Consider the following 16,062-nt stretch of genomic DNA (forward strand, 5'->3'; position numbering starts at 1 on the left):
CTGAGGCACAAGAATTGCTTGAACCCAGGAGGCAGATGTTGCAGTGAGCTGAGATCGCGCCCCTGCACTCCAGCCTGAGTGACAGAGCAAGACTCCATCTCAAAAAAAAAAAAAAAAAAGAAAGAAAGAAAGAAATGATCTGGGAACCTAGGGAGTTGTTTTAGCTTAATGAAATTATTTTAGCAGAGCAGAGTTTACTAAAAAGCATGGCGAGGGATGGAACAAGGAAAGGGATGGAAGAAGATGTGGGTGGAGAGCATTCTTCTCTACATGCATTCTCTCTGCAAAAGGAGCCTAAGCCCCTTCACAGAAGAGAGATTTACTTTCTGGGCTTTGTAGGTTAGACACTGGCTTTATTAAGAGTGGCTCTTGGAGCCACTGCTCAGGTAAAGAACACAATGAAAGGGGCCATTGAGCAGAGCTGCTAGATCCAACCCTCCCCTGTTAATCAAAGGAACAAACTGAGTTATTTACCAGAGTCATTTACCTTGCAGACAACTCAGACCATTGTTCCCTGGGGCAGGATGATGACTCACTTGATCAATCACCTCCCCACCAACCCCGCACTGTGCCACCCCTGCTTTATCAGTTACAATAACTCATGCCTTGCTGCCTTCTACTCACCGTTGACATTTGCTTTGGATAATCAATTCATAGATTAAAAGAGCAGTATCGTTTTATTTAGCAAAACCTTCAGGAACACATTCAATCCTATTCCCCATTATTTTACTTAATTATCAATTGATGGTGTTGAGCTTTCACCTATGCATAGAACGGAGAAGAGTGGGAAGAGCAGTGGACAAGAAAAAGGAGACCTAGATTCTTGTCCCAGCTCCACCACTCACTAAATGTGTGACGACAGCCTGGTCCTTCTCTGAATTGAGACCAGATCAGGTGACCTCTAAGGTCTCTTCTGGGACACAGCATCCATTCCTTCAACAGCTATTCATTGAGCATCTCCTGCATGTGAAGTATTGCTCTAGGCTGTATCTGGAGAATGCAGTAGTGAATAAAGGAGATGAAGTCCTTAACCTCGGGGAACCCACATTCTAGGAGGGGAAGAAAAACAATAAATAAGAAAATAAATATAGGCCAGGCATGGTGACTCATACCTGTAATCCTAGCACTTCAGGAGGCCAAGGCAAGAGGCCAAAGTTTGAGACCAGCCTGGGCAACATAGCAAGACCCCATCTCTACAAAGAAGAGAAAGAAAAAGGAAATAAATACATAATATGTCACATTATGTGATAACTGCTATGGAGGGAAATAAAGCGGAGTAAGGGGAATAGGGTCTGGTGCTATGTTGGATGGAAAGGGAAGACCTCGCCAACAAGGGAGCATTTAATCAGAGACCAGGAAGAGCTGAAAGAGTGAACCCTGTGTTCACTGGGTGAGGGGTATTCCAGCAGAGGAAATGGCAAGTGCAGAGCCCCTGAGGTGGGAATGTGCTCCGCATGGTCAAGGAACAGCAAGGCAACCAGTGTGGCTGGAGTAGAGTGAAGAGGGGAGAAGGGTGGGGATGGGCTAGAGGGCTTGGGGCTGGGGGCGTGTAGGGCTTTCAGGCATGGAAGATCTTTGGCTTGAACTCTGAGGAACTTGGGAAACCACTGGAGGATTTTTGACCTGAGAACTGCCATTTTCTGACTTTTATTGAAACAGATTCTCTCTGGCTACTGACTATAGAGAAGATTAAAGTACAGAAACAGGCCAGAGATGATGGTGGTTCAGACCAGGTTGGCAGTTTGTAGAGGGGGTAAAAAGTGGTCAGTTTCTGTTTCTGGATCTATCTTGAAAACAGAACCAACAGAGTTATGAGACAAAGAGGGGAGTCAAAGACAACTCCATGGTTTTTACAACTGGAAGAGTGATGGATTTTTTCTGTTACTGAGGTGGGGAAGAGTGGATTAGTTTAGCTCGGGACATGCCAAAAACAAGATGCTTATTAGCTGTCTAAGAGATGTTTCATAGCCCATTGTACATATGAGTCTGAAATTCAAGAGGGGTTTGGAATACAGACATACAGCAGGCCCTGATGGTGTCTTGCCAGTCTCTATGTGGCACACCCTGGCAGTTACCTTGACAGCTTGACAGATTGCTTACATACCTGCTGTTGCAGACAGACAGTTAAGGAAACCTCCATGATTCCTGCCTCTAGGCGTTCTCACTTTCGGGTGATGCTTTCCCCGTAAGTGTGGGACCTGTGACACAAATGGAATAAGATACATGTGATAAGATGTGGGTACATGTGGATACATGTGGGTAAGATACATGTGATTATGTATACATGATTACGTGATTACATTCCATAGGAGTGTAGTGCCCACCATGCTAGTCTTTCTCTTGCTGACTATGCGGAAGCAAGCAGCCATGTTGGGCAGTCCTAAATGGCAAAGAACTGGGGGTGTCCTCTGGGAGCTGAGGGTGGTCTCTGGCCAACAATCAACAAAAATCTGAAGCTCTTGGTCCCATAACTACAAGGAACTGGATGCTGCCAACAATTGTGTAAGTGGAGAAGTAGATCCTGGAGACTTTCCCTGGTCATAGGACTATTTCTGGCTTGTTCCCAGAGCACGGCAGAAGTGCAAGGGAGTTCATGTCCCCAGGAGCAACTTTTCACCAATGAGTAATAAGAATTGGTGGACGAATAACCCAGCTTCTTCAATCCTTGTTGGGACAAATCTGAGGTGTGCAGTAAAGGCCCAGGACAAATAGCTCAAAGGAACAGAAGGGAGAGAGTCAGAAGCAGATGCATACTTGAAGGAACACTTGATTATGACAAAGGTGGCACTGAAGCATAGTAGGAAAAGAGTGGTCATTCACATCAATGATGTTAAGTTAATAAGACAGTCAAATGGGAAAAAGCAAAACTTGACCTCTACCTCACTCCATATACAAAAATCAATTCCAGGTGGATTGTAGATCTAAATCTGAAAGGTAAAATAATAAAGATTCTAGACAATAACATAAGAGAATAATTTATTATTTTTTAAAATTTATTTTTAATAGATGTATCTTTTTAGAGACAGGGTCTCACCCTGTCACCCAGGCTGTAATACAGTGGCATGATCATAGCTTACTGCATCTTTGAATTTCTGGGCTCAAGCGATCCTCCTGCCTCAGCCTCCTGAGTAGCTAGGACTATAGGTGCGTACCACCAAGCTCAGCTAATTAAACAAATTTTTTTTTTTTGTAGAGATGAGGGTCTCAGTATGTTGCCCAGGCTGGTCTTGAACTCCTGGCCTCAAGCAATCCTCCCACCTTGGCCTCCCAAAATGCTGGGATTACAGGCATGAGCCACTGAGCCAGGCCATAAGAGAATAATTTTACATCCTTAGGGGCAGGCAAAGATTTCTTAATCAGGAATTGTAAAGCACTAAATATAAAGCATACACTGTGATAAAACAGTTTCACTCTGAGATATATACCTGAGAGAAATGAGTCCATTTGGTCACCAAAAGACATGCACAAAAATGTGTTAGCAAGATAATTTGTAATAGTTAAAAATAGTAACAGCTTACATGCTCATCAGTGGTAGAACGGATAGACTAAGTATGTCCAGTTACACAGTGGAACATTATTTGGTCCAGAAAATCAACAAACAGCTGCCTCACACAACACCGATGACTCTCATCAGTCCCATATTGAGCAAAAGAAGCCCTTGCGGGAAGGGATGCAGAATGAAACATGAACTTCAGCTTTATCTAAGGTGTTGTCCTCATTTTGTAGAAAACTTATGTATGAAACAAAAGTGGAAAATGGCTAACATTTATTAAGCCTGGATAATGAGAACACAGGGGCTGTAGCATTCATCTTTGTACTTTTGGGGGTATTTTAAAAATATGCAGCCTCCTCCAAAGACAGAAACAAGCTAAAGCATGATACATGAGCAGAAGTAGTAAGGATGTCCCCAAGAAAGTCCAATTTTCTTCTCTACTAAAGCCCCTATGTTTTATACCACATAGTTAAGTATCCAGTTACTGATTATCTTGCTTCACTGGTGTCTTAATTCTGGCTGCCATAACAGAATACCATAGACTGGGTGGCTTGAACAACAGAAACTTATTTCTCACAGTTTTAGAGGCTGGAAAGTTTAAGACCAAAGTGCCAGTAAGGCAGGTTTCACGCTGAGGCCTCTTCTCTTAACTTGCAGGCAGCCTCCTTCTCATTGTGTGTTCACGTGACCTCTTTGTGTGCTCACATGTGGAGAGAGAGAGACAGGGAACAAGCTTTGATTTCTCTTCTTTTTTCGTTTTGTTTTGTTTTGTTTTTGAGATGGAGTTTCTCTCTTGTTGCCTAGGCTGGAGTGCAATGGCACGATCTCGGCTCACTGCAACCTCAGCCTCCGGGTTCAAGAGATTCTCCTGCCTCGGCCTCCCAAGCAGCTGGGATTACAGGCGCCTGCCCGCCACCACGTCCAGCTAATTTTTTGTATTTTTAGTAGAGACGGGGTTTCACCATGTTGGCCAGGCTGGTCTCAAACTCCTGACCTCAGGTGATCCGCCGGCCTCAGCCTCCAAAGTGCTGGGATTACAGGCGTGAGCCACCGCACTCGGCCTGATTTCTCTTCTTACGAGGGCCCTAATCCCCTACAAGGGCCCACCCTCATGACCCCATCTAGCCCTAATTACCTCCCAAAGGCCCCATCTTCAAATGCTATCAAACTGGGAGTCAAGGCTTCAACATGGGAATTTGCTGGGGGGACACATTCAATCCATAACAATTGGCTAATTGCTTCATGCGTATTATTCTTGCTACCCAAACTACACTATAAATGCAGATCACAGACTGAGTAACAGTTCTCCAGTATTTCCTCTGTTTCTTGAGTGATTTATGGATTGATTGTCAGAAGTAAATTTGGTAATCTCAGACAAGACATGTAACACTGCCTGCCTCATTTTGCCCATTCGTGTAAATTCTTTCCTGTGTACTTTAATATGCATTCCTTATTTCCCTAAGGTTTTGCTATAATAGGCCTCAATAAATATTTATTGAACAAATAAATGAATTTTAGGGGAGATCCATATACAGAGTCACATATTTTCCCCATCTGGCAGATGCAAGGAATTTTAAGCTGCATTTCTTCTATTGGCTGTTGAACCTGGCAAAATGCCAACATCTCCATAGAAGTAACACTTTAAAATGTTATTAGCCATATACACTTTGGTGTGAACAAAGAAACCGAAGCTAATTCCTGATAGAAGCCATTTTGAGCTCTAGAAGTCTAAGGAAGGACAATAGTGAGGGACTAGAAGGGGAGGCTTGAAGACACCAAAGAAAAATAATAGCTCCTTTGCAATTTTGCCTAAAGCTCTAGAATATTGGTAAGCAAAATAATAACAATCAGATATCCTCTTGCTGTTTGTATTATTTCATGGCATTGATCTGAAAAACAGTCAATTATCACTAAAGCTCTTTCTACCTCCTTACCCTTGATTCCCTCAAAACATTTATCCTGTGCCTATGTGATGTACTGTAAAAGTGCCTGGCCCCATTCCCCTCCACATTCAGCCTTTTGAGGGCCAGGGCTAGGATCCTCCAGGCAGAAAGGAGGTAGAGCCAGAGAGCCCTTGAGGCTACAAGCTGAGCCTCTGCTGAATCCCTGGAGAAACTTGCCCTGGGGGTGGTGGCAATAACATAGGCATCTGTCAGGCCCTTGCCATCTCCACCCACAGCAATCCCTGGCAGCAGCACAGGCCTAACTGTGGGGCCCCAGGTTGGGCAATGTGTGGATAATGCAGGACTGCCAAGGGCCTGGAGAGGTAAGGGCCTCTCTTAATGCAAGTGGCTTCACTAGTTTGGACGAGAAACACAAAATCACAGGATTCCCATGACTGGTATATATTTGAGAAACTCGCTTATAAAAAAGATGCCCCCCAGAGGACATGAACAGACATTTTACAAAAGAAGACATACATGCTACCAACAAGTATATGAAAAAAAGCTCAACATCATTGTCATTAGAGAAATGCAAATCAAAACCACAATGAGATACTATCTCACACCTGTTGGAATGTTAGGCTTTTATTAAAAAGTCAAAGAATAACATGCTGGCAAGGTTGCAGAGAAAAGCAAATGCTTATACATTGTTGGTGGGAGTGTAAATTGGTTCAGCCATTGTGGAAAGCAGTGTGGTCGTTCATCGAAGAGCTAAAAACAGAACTACCATTCAACCCAGCAATCCCATTCATTACTGGGTGTATACCGAAAGGAATATAAGTCATTCTGCCATAAAGACATACTCACTCAAAAGTTTGTTGCAGCACTATTTATGACAGCTAAGACACAGAATCAACCTAAATGTCCATCAATGACAGATTGGATAAAGAAAATGTGGTGCATATACACACGGCATGGAATACTATGAAGCTACAAAAAAGAATGAGATCAGGTCTTTTGAAGGCACATGGATGGAGCTGGAGGTCATTATCCTTAGCAAACTAATGCAGGAACAGAAAACCAAATACCACATATTCTCACTTATAAGTGGGAGCTAAATGATGAAAACACATGCACACGTAGAGGGGAACAACACACACTGGGGCCTATTTGAGGCTAGAACATGGAAGGAGGGAAAGGATCAGAAAAGATAACTATTGGGTACTAGGCTCCATACTTGGGTGACGAAACAACCAGTAGCGCAAACCCTCGTGACACGAGTTTACATATGTAACAAGCCTGCACGTGTACCCTCCAACCTAAAATAAAAGTAAAAATAAAAATAAACAAGATGTCCCCAAGGACATGGATTCTATGGCTCCCCTCACACTTTAAAGGATTCAGGAATGATAAATACCAGTTGCCCTCTCGGTTAATCAAGAGATTATTCATATTCCGACCTCAAATTGTTTAAGCTGAATCTAATCACGAGGAATGAGGAAACAATCAGGCAAATTGAATTGGAAGTTGGAAATTGAAGGATGTTCTACAAACCAACCAGCCTGCCCACCCCAGCTAGTCATGGTCAGGGGATGGGACCATGATAATTGACTTAGAAGTTGGAAATTATCTTGAGCTGTGGCCAGGTCACCTTCCCCTTAGCTGGAGAGAGCTGGACCCCTAAACAGCGCTGAGGTCCTGTTTGGCAGGGAGAAGGGCCTGCCACCAGAACAGTCAGCAACAGAAGGGCTGGGTCCAAGTCTGAATATTGACATATTTGAGCAGGTGGAGAAGGAGGGAGGAAGTTAGGGGAAGCTTTGTAAACAAGAATGCAAAGTAGCATGCAAGAATAGAAATGCGTTCTACTGGGTGTGCATTCTTTATGTCATGAAGGACACAATCTAACAGGATGCAAAAATAGAAGCAAGTACAGGTAGAGCGTGGTGGCTCACGCCTACAATCCCAGCACTTTGGGAAGCCGAGGTGGGAGGATGGCTTGAAAGTTCGAGACCAGCCTGGGCAACAAAGTGAGAGTCCGTCTCTACACAAAAGCAAAAAGTTAGCCAGATGTGATGGCATATGCCTTTGGACCTGTGGTCCCAGCTACATAAGAGACTGAGGCAGAAGGATCACTTGAGCCCAGAAGTTTGAGACCAGCCTGTGCAACAGAGTGAGGGCCCATCTCAAAAAAAAAAAAAAGAAGGAAAGAAGGAGGGAAGGAAGGGAGAGAGAGAAAGAAAAAGAGAGAGAAAGAAAGAAAGAAAGAAAAGAAAAGAAAAGAAAAAGTAAGTATAGTGCCTGGTGTCCAGTGGAACCAGCGAGATGATGGGCTGGACTAGAACTTATGACAGAAGTTCACAGGTGTGGAGGATAAATGGGAAAGACAGCTACGGAAAGCCTTGATGAGCCAGGAGAGTTCTTCTAATCGAATCCAAGGATACAGGACAGCCACCGTGGGTCCCTTGGCAGTGGCTTGGTGAGTAGAGACCCTTATTTTAAGAAACGCCAGTCTGAAATGAGCCAGCAATTTAAATATTTTTAAAAGTTCAAATACTGTTTTAATTTTATTCCTTTTCTCCGCAAGCCCGGGGCACAGAACCTGGAGATGTAGCCGTTTCTCTTTAAAAGTGTTGCTGCCAAGTGAAGCAGGCCTGCCAGAGAATGCGACCTGCAGTATAGAAGAAACTAGCACATGCATTCTAGATTATTCCAGTGGAATGTAGCATCTACTTGAATTTTGCTAAAGCAATGCCAAGTTTTTTCTCTTTCAGTGAGTTTGAGTTCCTATGGGCTAGAGAAATCGTTTTTCAACTCCTAAGCATAACAGCATCACCGTGGAACCAGCAGGAATTAAGCTTCACCTTTCCCATTCCTCTCACTTTTTAAACTGTTTTACCACAATTTACCTCCCTCAGGACACTTTGCCCTCTGAGCAACCCAGAGATGCTAAGCCCAAGTCCACGTAGCACTGCCCTGTGCCTTTTCTCACGACTGCAGGGCACAAGCCACCCCACTTCTCAGCCTTGGCTCATGGCTCATTAGCCACCAGGACTTAGTTTAGGGCCAAATTCAGCTCATATTGCAACCTTCTGGCTGCCAGGGCAGAAACAAAGTTTGAAGGTTGTTCTGTCCAAACAATTTGCTCCACAGAGCAGATTAATTTCTTACTGGCAAAATCCATACAGTTAATAATTATCTAGACTGGGGGAAAAGTACTAGTAAATCGATTGCCACATAAAATACAATTTAAAGAATAGAGCACAAAGAGAAGAAATCTGGGCGTGTTCTTCCAGCTATTCCAAACCAGATTCACATATAAAGACCTTCCATCCTGTATCTACTGCCCCACCTTGTCTTGTAGGCTCCAGAACTATATTTCAACCTTCACTTTCAATGGCTCCTTTTTGCCCTTAGTAAACTAATCAGCACGGGTAAACAAAGCAACAGTAAACCAACCAAGCCCCTTGTGAATCAGCCTCCTGCTGACACTCCCCTACCCATACCTACCCCATATAGCAATCACACACAGGAAATCTCTTGCAAGTCAAAGGCACCATGCTCTCCTGGGCCTCCGTGCCTTTGCACGTGCTGCTCCCTCTGCCTGGTGCCTTCCTGCCTGGCTCACTGGATCATCCTTCAGAATGCAGTTCAGGGAGCATTTCTATATGACATCCCTGACCATCATGCTCTGGCTGAAGTGCCTGTCTATCCCTTGGCATAGTCCCTGCCATGGCTGTATCTGATGAGTGCGTTGATCTGTTTAGCTTCACACTAGGTTTAGTGGGGATCTATCTGGGCCTTTCATCCTTGTACCCCCAACCCAGGCCCTTGTTATCTATTCCAGGACTTCTGCAGGCACCTTCATAATAGGTCTTGATGCTTCCAATCAACATCTCCCCTTCCCAGTTCTTCCTTTTCACTGCCTCCAGAGTTGTATCTCTAAAACACTTCATTCCCCCTTTATGCTGCTTACAAACCTTCTATTGTTCCCCATTGCCCCAACTCTGTGGCAAGCATTCAAGACTCTTGCCAACCTGATGCCAAATTTCTCCTTTATGTTCTTCTTCTACCGTTTCAGGCCATAAATCCATGCCACAGTCAAGAGTTCCCCAAAGGGGCCACAAAATGTCTCTTTTCCACATTGGCTCATGAGGTTTTCTCCTTTTCTACACCTGATAGGCAAACTTCAATTGTAAGACCAGGTAAAATGTTACCAGTAAATAGCTCTCAGCTCCTGAGCTAGAATTCATTGCTTCTGTAGGGGCTGGTAACTTGGTCCAGTTCTGCTCAGCTGCTCCTTTGTTGCAGACTGAGCCCATAACAAGAAGCCTCAGCTGCTCCAGCAGATGGTGGCTAGAATTTTTTGAGTTGTTTTTAACCTGGTGCTCTGAGACTGGGGTGAACCTAGGGAGCTGAAGCAGCAATGCCACGTCCCCAACACATCATACACACACACACACACACACACACACACACACCAGGCACACACATAACATGGACTTACAACATGCCATCATGTTGGCATGATGGGCACGTTATAAGGATGGGCTGGCAGGGCGCGGTGACTCACGCCTATAACCCCAGCACTTTGGCAGGCCGAGGCAGGCAGATCACTTGAGGTCAGGAGTTTGAAACTAGCCTGACCAATATGGTGAAACCCTGTCTCTACTAAAAATACAAAAAAATAATAATAATAATTAGCCAGGCATGGTGGTGGGCGCCTGTAATCCCAGCTACTCCAGAGGCTGAGGAAGGAGAATCGCTTGAGCCGGGGAGGCAGAGGTTGCAGTAAGCCGAGATCGCGCCATTACACTCCAGCCTGGATGACAGAGTGAGACTGTCTCAAAAAAAAAAAAAAAAAAGAAAGAAAGAAAAAGAAAAGTAAAGAAAAGAAAAGGATGAGACTCTTGTCTTGAGCACTGACCAGGTACTCCATTCCTCCTTGTTCAGGACTGGATTCTGTCCTGAACTCCATCCAATATGGCCAGGGCACCTCCTTGGTGCTCTGTTACATGCTTTGTCATGAACCCCATCTTGACCCCAAGTGGAATGACCACTCAGTCCACTGCAGGCAGCCTTCATGAATACACCTTTCTATAGGAGGATCCACTTAATCTTCCTGAAGAGGGCACAAAAAACAGGCTCTTAAAACCTGCATCTGTCCTCTCCAACTCTTAACACATTCTGGTACACAGTTTTCTCAGGCAGCCCATGCAGAGTGGGTAAGTGTGGAGATGTGTATTATTCTAATCCTTCCAACACAGCTTCTCCAGACACGCCTTCCCAGGGCCAGTTCAGAGCAGGCTGGATGGACAGTGCGGTGTCTACCCTTGATGTGTAGTCGAACTTACTCAGTGATGCTTCCTGCTGCATGTAGATGCCTACAGCCGGTGGTGTTCCAAGGTGAGAAGGTGGGAGGGGAGCCAGATACATGGTTTGCTATAGGTGCAGACAGTAGAGGTTTATAAGCAATAATAAAACCAAATAAAAGGTAATTCACTTTTTATGAAAAGCCTATGAACTGGCAATTGCCCACAAATGGGCAATTCTACATAATGGCTGTGATAAAACACCTTCCTCGCAAAGTAGTTTTTGGGTTTAAATTCTAAACAATTTCTGTGAGTTTTAGTTAAATACATGTATGCTTCAAATTAGCAAATTGTATTACTTATCCATTGATATGCATTGTTCTCTACATGAAAGCGAATTTTGGAACTCCCTGTTAGTCATACTGTCTCCTAATACACACAGACTCACCTGCACAGTCTCAGTGGCACCAGGATAAGTCCAGAAAGGACAGAGTTTCCACCAAGGCAGTTGTTTGTCCACCTCCTGGGTACTATATATGTCTGCCTTTACATAATGCATTTGAAACAAAGAGAAAACAATGATTGTAAAGATAAAGAAATAGAACTTCAGTTGCTTCAATACTGCCATTCCACATAACCACTTGTAGTTTTTATTTGTATTTTTAAAAATGTAGTAGTGAAACAGAGCATGCACTTCAAGGTATGGTATTTTTTAAACTTTTTTAGAATGGAGGTGAAATTTATAGAACATAAAAATAACAGTTTTAAAGTGTACATTCCGTGGCATTTAGTAAATTCCAATGTTGTACAACCATCACCTCCTGTCTAGTTCCAAAACTTTTCATCATTCCCAAAGAAGATTCCATGCCCATTATGCAGTCACTCCCTGTTCACCCCCATTTTTGGTTGCAAGTACAAATTTTAGTTCACACATGAAATTTTTTACCAATTTTAAAATGCATATATATATATATATATATATGTATGTATGTATGTATGTATGTATTTTTTTTCTTTTTTTTTTTTTTTGAGACGGTGTTTCTTTCTTGTTGCCCAGGCTGGAGTGCAATGGTGCCATCTCAGCTCACTGCAACCTCTGCCTCCCAGGTTCCAGAGATTCTCATGCCTCAGCCTCCTGAGTAACTGGGATTACAGGCGCCCATTACTACGCCCAGCTAATCTTTTTGTATTTTTAGTAGAGACGGGGTTTCACCATGTTGGCCAGGCTGGTCTTGAACTCCTGACCTCAGGTGATCTGCCCACCTCACACTCCCAAAGTGCTGGGATTACAGGTGTGAGCCACCACGCCCAGCCATAATATATTTTTAGTTTGAAATTTTCTTTATTATTATTTGTTATAAACTGTAATTTTATCATCTCATACTACAACAAACATGTAGGTATAAGTCTTCCCTGTTTTCAAAAGTCGTATTAATGTTATAAAATATTTAATCTATTTCTTTTTATTTTACTATAATATTTATTTCACTTCTTTTTTCTTTTTTTCTGGTGTAACAGTATATATGAAGTTCAATTTTTAAAATTTACTGACTTTTTTTCCTGGACATTGTTATTATCTATTCCATTTTTATGATTATTACTGAAGACAATTTTGTTGTATAGATGAAGATCGACAAAAATCAATTCATTCTGGGCATCAAACAAGCCAGATACACACTGACCATAGCTGCAGAAATGTAGCTTGGTCCCTGTTTGATCATCAGTCCTTTCATTGCTGTTTCTGCTTGCAGTTGGGGTCACATACCTTGCTGACTCCTCCTACTCTTTAGTCATGCATGGGGAGTGTAGAGGAGGAAAAAACTTTTTTCCTCTTCCTCCTGGGTTCTCCAGCTGGGGGCCTGCAAATGAGACTGACAAAAGGCAGTCTAAAAAGCAAGAGAAAAACAGAGTTTATTAACATATGCAATGCACATACTCACAGAAAAACTCAGTGATGAGCAAGTCAAAGGGATGGTTAGAGGTTGGGGCTTATATAACACCTTAACAAAGAACAATAAATTTGTAGAGAAGTGATGAGACAAAGGAAAGGATTTTAGCCTTCCAAGGTGCTATGGTTTCAATGCCCTTTCCAAGATTCACGTTGAAATTTATTGCAGGGCCAGGCATGGTGGCTCATGCCTGTAATCCCAGCACTTTGAGATGCTGAGGTGGGAGGATCACTTGAGCCCAGGAGTTCAAGACCAGCCTAGGCAACATAGTAAGACCCCATCTCTAAAAATAATTTATTGCAGGAGGTGGAGCTTTTAAGGAGTGATTAAGTCATGAAAGTTTGGCCCTCATGAATGGATTAATGCTGTTATCACAGAGTAGGTTAGTTACTGAGAGTGGGTTCCTGATAAAAAGGAAGGGTTTGGCCAGATTTCCTCTGTCTCTGTTTCATGGACTCACTTCCACCTTCCTCTCTTTAACCATGGAATGAGCCTTGACAGATGCAGGTGCCATGCCCTTGGACTTCCCAGCCTCCAGAACTATGAGCCAAATAAATCTCTTTTCTTTATAAATTATGCAATCTGTGGCTTCTGTTATAGCAGCAGGAAACAGACTAAGACACAAGGGCAGAAAACTGTGGGAAGATAAATATATGAGGGAAACTAATAGAAAGTCAGGATTGTCTTAGTAAGGTTTGTGGTATAGATTCCCCTCATGCTGTCACTGAGCTAAAAAAAAAAAAAAAAAGTCTGGCGATTAACCATCTGAACCTACTTCTAGGCAAATGGTCGGGGAAGGAGAGGAGAGTGTTTTTTTGGTGTCCACTGTTTTCAATTGTCTTCAGCTTCAAATAATCCTTACGCCAAAGTACAAATTTTAGGGTGGCATATTCTGATCCCCTACAGTAGCCATCTCTAGAGCTAGCTCCACTCAGGAAAGACTAATGCTCCTTTAGCTTCTTCCTCTTCTCTGAGTCCCTTACTTCATAGGGAAGCCCAGTGTTTCCAGCTTTCACTGCCCCTCATTAGAAATAGGTTGGAGATCCCCTCCCAAAAAACTGGCTGGGGCAGGTGAACTCAGCACATGCCCTGGGGGCGCAGTTCACAGAGTGGAGCAAGCCCCAGCCCATCCAGAAGATTTCATGGAGCTTCTTTTTTCAAACACTCTCCTTAGTAGACAGGCTATAAAAATATATAAAACTTTATATAAAAATATATAAAGTTTGTTTATATATTTTGTTTATAAAAATATATAAACAAACTTGAAAGTATTGCAAAATATTTTCTCTCAACAAGTATAACTGAATGATCTTGCCTTGCCAGAGGCGTGAGGACTTCCTAACCTTATCTCCACGGGTCTGGCATGTTTACACCCAGCAGCCCTTAGCCTTAGTGATGGGAGATTACTTGAGCCAGTTTGGCGATCTGGGTGCCCATTATTTGAGGACAATTTTTTAAGTTTAGGTATATGTTTTAGTATTAAAGAGAGTGCTGAGATAGTATCATCAATTATCTATCCCAATGAGCCCAAGAGGTGTGATAACCAAACGGGCTTAAAAACTTTCATCTCCTCACTCTGCATACAACATTGCCGAGAACCTCCCCATAAATGGAGGCTAATCCACAGACAGGCTGATAAAGCTTCAGCGTTGGGGCTCCTCACTTGTACAAGCTTCTTCCAAAGCTCCATACCTAATTGTGTATTCATAATTTGTGTTCTTTTTCTTAAACAGGTCTGAGGGGAAAAAGAGACAAACTGTTTTCTCCTCCTATGCTCTCACAACATAGAACGTTTCTTTGATGAGATATTTCCCCACATACCAAGCAATTCTCCAGCAGACACCAGCTGGGTGTCCTCTAATTCAGTTTAATTCTGACACTGTCTACCTGGTGATAGTATCAGATCCCACTGGTTAAGGGCTCAGTCCCACAAGTTTACCCCTACCCCCAACTTCAGATGCCCATGACAAGCCCCAGATTGTGACCTGTGCTTCTGACCACCAGCTATAAATTGGGGTTCCCACAACTCCCTCCTTGGGTTTGATTTATTTGCCAGAGTGGCAAACAGAATTCAGGGAAACACTTTACTTATGTTTATCCATTTATTATAAAGGATATCATGAAGGATACAGATGAACAGCCAGATGGAGGAGACACACAGGGCAAGGTATGTGGGGAGGGGCACAAAGTTCCCATGCCCTTTCTGAGCATGCCCTCCAGGTACCTCCACATGTTTTGTAATCCAAAAGCTCATCCAAGCCCTGTCCTTTTGTTTTTTTTTCATGGAGGAGTCATTATATGGACATGACTGATTAAATCATTGGCCATTGGTGATCACCTGAACTTTCGGTCCTTCTCCCCAACCTAGACATTGGGGGCTGGAGCTGAAAGTCCCAATTCCCTAATCATGCCTTGGTCTTTTGGTGACCAGCTTCCATCCCAAAGCTATCTAGGAGCTCCCAGCCACCAGTCATCTCATCTGCTTACAAAAAGACACTTATCCCTTTAGAGATTCCAAAGGTTTTAGGAGCCAGGTGTCAGGAACCAGCGGCAGAGACCAAATATGTATTATTTATTATACCATAATATCATAACAGAGTTCCCCAAATTATATAAACTTCAAGCCCCACAAATCCTGGATTGACCCCTGCTTCTACATATCCCTTTAATGGACCTGTGTGAGAATTTCTAAGAGACCTATGCCCCAAATAGACACTTAATTTGATTAGCTAATGCCAGATCATTCTCCAACCTGTGCTCCCACGAGCAGCAGGAAAATCTTATTCCCACACCTCTGCCAGCATTGGCATTCTCAAGCTCTCTAAATTCTCTAGGCTAATAGCTGTGTAATAGCCTTACAGCCTTATACAGCCTTGAGTTATTGTAAATTGTCTGAATATGTCACCCATTTTTCTTTTGGGGTACTATCCAGAGTTCTTTGTATATTCTAGATATTCATCCCCTTTGTCACTTTTAGACCTCATAATCTCTTCCCAAACTGTCATCATCTCTTCAGTTCAACTGCGATGTCACTGGTTCACAGAAATCCTTAATTTTGGTGTAATCCGATCTACCAATTTGCCTTGTGGCTTGCACTTTCGAAGTCTTGTTTAAGGATTTCTTTACCCCTTCCAGGTTGCAATGCTTTTCTCCTGTTAACTTTATGATCTTATCTTTCACCTTTAGGTCTCTTGTCTGTTGGAGATCTCCTTTGTATGTGGGGTTAGATATGGATCCTACTTTAATTTTCTCTATCCTTTCTTTCTCTGCCTATTTTTCCATCACCATCTACTAAACACTCCATCCACCCCCTAATTAAACTGTGGAGCCAACTCGGCATTGTATGAAATTCACAAGTAAATGCAGAGCTACCTGTGAACCGTGTATTCCACTCCACTCCCACATTCAAAACAACTTTGTAGGGTGTC

The 16,062-nt window shown here is 43.0% G+C and overlaps 1 long non-coding RNA gene across 5 annotated transcripts in view; it reads right to left on the bottom strand.

Moving 5' to 3' along the window:
• The window catches only part of LOC107975230 (uncharacterized), a 69,169-nt gene that overhangs the window by 4,075 nt on the left and 49,032 nt on the right, over positions 1-16,062 (bottom strand). For 2 of the 5 annotated variants that reach the window (XR_008548617.1, XR_680935.4), the window contains 5 exons: positions 12,451-12,571; positions 11,134-11,229; positions 10,301-10,815; positions 2,105-2,198; positions 1,113-1,193 (listed from right to left, as the gene is read on the bottom strand). This is a non-coding gene — a long non-coding RNA (uncharacterized LOC107975230). Of the gene's footprint in view, positions 1-1,112; positions 1,194-2,104; positions 2,199-2,879; positions 2,928-10,300; positions 10,816-11,133; positions 11,230-12,450; positions 12,572-16,062 lie in introns of all 5 variants that reach the window. The other 3 variants (XR_001718613.3, XR_002944276.2, XR_001718614.3) reach the window with 3 other exon arrangements.

This window comes from Pan troglodytes, chromosome 5, assembly GCF_028858775.2.
Source record: "Pan troglodytes isolate AG18354 chromosome 5, NHGRI_mPanTro3-v2.0_pri, whole genome shotgun sequence".
Lineage (NCBI taxonomy): Eukaryota > Metazoa > Chordata > Mammalia > Primates > Hominidae > Pan > Pan troglodytes.